The sequence below is a fragment of the Capsicum annuum genome, unplaced genomic scaffold, assembly GCF_002878395.1.
Source record: "Capsicum annuum cultivar UCD-10X-F1 unplaced genomic scaffold, UCD10Xv1.1 ctg45876, whole genome shotgun sequence".
In the NCBI taxonomy this organism is placed as follows: Eukaryota; Viridiplantae; Streptophyta; class Magnoliopsida; order Solanales; family Solanaceae; genus Capsicum; species Capsicum annuum.
In genome coordinates, this window is record NW_025853404.1 from 1 (window position 1) to 3,233 (window position 3,233).

The window sequence follows — 3,233 nt, forward strand, 5'->3', positions numbered from 1 at the left end:
ATATGTATATTATAATAATATACATATAATATAATACGTATACATTGTAAAGCAAATATAACTGCCATTAAACGACATTCAATCTATACCAAATTCTAAGCTGAATAAAAATCATAAAATTAAAGAAGTAACGAGAAAATAATATATGTAATGAAGTATGTATAATTATCACTTGTTAGTAAATATCTTTTTTCCTTTTTCTTTCAAGGTTTTGAAGATTTCAATATCTTCAACATCTTCTTTAGATGGTACATTTCTTGTTTTTTCTTCTCCCTTTTACTGATGGTGTTAAAATAAGTATATTATATTCTTTAAAAAAAATTTGATAACATCAACCTGATCTAATAATAATGTATGTTTAAAAAAATACCCCTTTTTGTACGCCTTTAATATTCTGTATGATATCCATCTCGTCTACTTGAGCTGGTGTTGATTTTTCTCCGACAGTTGAACCATCCAAAATATGAACCTTTATAGTTTGTTGTAGTAGATATATCAGATACTATGCCATTGCAATGTAATATACATAGCTATAAAATACACATAGTATAACTTGTGATTATATTGTGGACTTAGCATAAAGCAGTTATGTATATTAGTTAAAATACATATCATTATTGTCAGCTATTATGCCAATATAACTATCAATTCCCTGAGAAATAGATAATATACATAGCATATTGTTGGTATATTATATATCACAATGTAACAATTTATGTATGCTATATTAAAAACATAAAATGTATGTAATATACATAGATATAAACTATACAACATACTTATAACTTATGATTATATTGTGAATTTAACTCAAAGCAGTTGTGTATTTTAGTTAAAATACATAACGTAATTAGCAGTTATTATGCCATTGCAACTATCAATTCCATGAGAAATAGTTAATATACATGGCATATTGTTTGTATATTATATAACACAAAGTAAGCATTTTATGTATGTTATAAAACATTATATAAATAATAGTTAAATAATACGTAATACAATTCTAATTCAGAATATGTATAAATGCACAAAATTGAAGCAAAAAGAAATACAAAATCATGAATTTTATAACTTAAATCATTTTTGGTGTACCTTTTCATTTTTTCGGCTGTTGTGTTTCAATATTTGGATGAGGTCACATGTTGTTTATTCATTTTTTCATTTGAGTCTTGATGTTGTTCGACTATTAGATCATGAAGATGGTTGGTTTTTGTGTCAACCTACATGACAAAATTAACTTACGTAAGACTGCATGTTGATGAAAGTTGAATTTTGTGTATACCAGCATGTCAAAAGCTGAAGAAATTTGACTATTAAATATGAATGAACTTATATAAGATTGCAAAAATAACTTTATATCATCTCACTTTTCATCAGAATTGTCATGACAAACTGACGTGAGTTGTGATGATGGAGTTGTCTTTTCGGTAAGAACACGCTCCGAACCTGAATAAGCTATTTTTTGAGTTAGCACTGCTCTTGTTGAAACAAAAGATGGTGTTTTCTGACAAACTTGCTCCTTGGCAGTTGTGGAATTAAAAACAAACTGTTTTTTGCTTCTTAGTCAGATGTGATATTGAAGCATCAGTAATCAAACCTGCCTTCTTGAGAATTTTTGTAGGAGGGACCGCACTAAATTCCTCAAAACCTTGTATATCGAAGTCCACTTGTGACTGTACATTGACAACAAGTCTTTTATTGGAATAATCTGCAATAATTTCTGGGCGAAATCCACATAGCTTTCAGCTTCTTTTAATTGAAATCCCTCAATCATTTGCATATCAAGACTTTGTACTTCTTCATGAGTTGGTCGTATATTGTTGTATATGATGTGTGAGCAGATGCTAACACATTTGAGGCTTTTAAATCTAAATAATTGCGAAGTCTTAAGAAACTTTTGTTGTTTTTGATTGTTTTTATTGTGTTAATGCAGATGTAAGTGATTGGGGAGGACACTAAAGGAAAGAAGAACAAATCAGTTGAAATCTGGTGCAAATAAGATAAAGTAGAGCTGACGACATATTTGAAGCATCGTCAGACATGTGAAAGGCTATCAAAATTGCCGTCAACCTTAGACAGAACCTGAAGAAGTGAAGTGAAGTGTGACAATATATTTGAAGCGCCGTCAGACCTGTGATAAGGAGTCTAAATTGCCATCAACTCTAAGCAGAATAGGATGATTTCTAGTGTAGATATGATGACATTTCTGACATGCCGTCACATATTTGACACGCCTTCAAGATTTTGTCGTCAGGAGAAGTATAAGATGCTAATATACTAGAAGATTTGACGATATTTCGCACAAGCCGTCAGAACTCTGACGTGCCGTCACAAATGACGTCACCTATTCTGAGAATTTTATTAATTTTGTTATTTTATTTCCTTAATTAGGCTTTAGTATAAATAACATCTTTTAGGGTTTTATTTAAGAGAGAGGAGGCCTCACATCTTGAACATACATATTTGGAGAGAATTCTCTCTCTAGGTTTCCCCTGTAAACTTTACAATTATTTTGAAATTTTCTCTTTTGATCTAATTGGAGAAACACTTGTTGCTATTCATCTTGCTTTAAGTTCAACTATCAACTTATGAATTCAACTTGTTGTCTTGTTCTTTTTATCATGAGCGGCTAAAACTTTTTAGCCCGAGTTATGGGATCTGTGGATTAGGTTTTGACTTGATGCTAGGTGCTTGAAAGATTAAAAAAGGGTAGTAGGAACTTCTTGAAATTCCGTTATTTTACACTTTAATATATTGGTTGCAAACAATAGGTTATGCCTTAGGTTTGTTTGCTTGAACAGAGAAATAAACTAGAGGAAACGAATTATCAACAGGGACTTGAAAGCTACCAACCTTCCATTTAATGATTAATGCCGTAACAGAATTACTCTACCTGATATAACATTCGGTCATAAAACATAAGTTACCTAAGTTCGACAGAATTAGGTAATAAATTGTCTAGATAGGTCAAGAGGCATTCAGATAGATCATCGGCAGGGATAATCTGGTGTTCCTACCTACTTCAAGGACCTTGAACTGCACCTTGTATCAATCAAAAATCAACACCCATGGTGAACATAACTCTGGTTTTCCATAAACTCTTGATTACAAATACTCAAATTAAAGCGACCGACTATTACTTGTTAAACTAAACACCCCCATTTTGTATTTCTATATCAGTTGTTAGAATTTAACTTGTAGCTATAGTTTCAAATTAGTTTAGTCGCCACTCA

General features: G+C 31.0%; 1 long non-coding RNA gene across 1 annotated transcript; it reads right to left on the reverse strand.

Moving 5' to 3' along the window:
• Positions 1-353: 353 nt before the first annotated feature.
• On the reverse strand, positions 354-2,516 carry LOC124892318. The gene is made up of 3 exons (XR_007050186.1): positions 1,368-2,516; positions 1,093-1,220; positions 354-469 (listed from the first exon to the last, which is right to left on the reverse strand). It is a non-coding gene; the product is annotated as an uncharacterized LOC124892318 (long non-coding RNA).
• Positions 2,517-3,233: the final 717 nt, after the last annotated feature.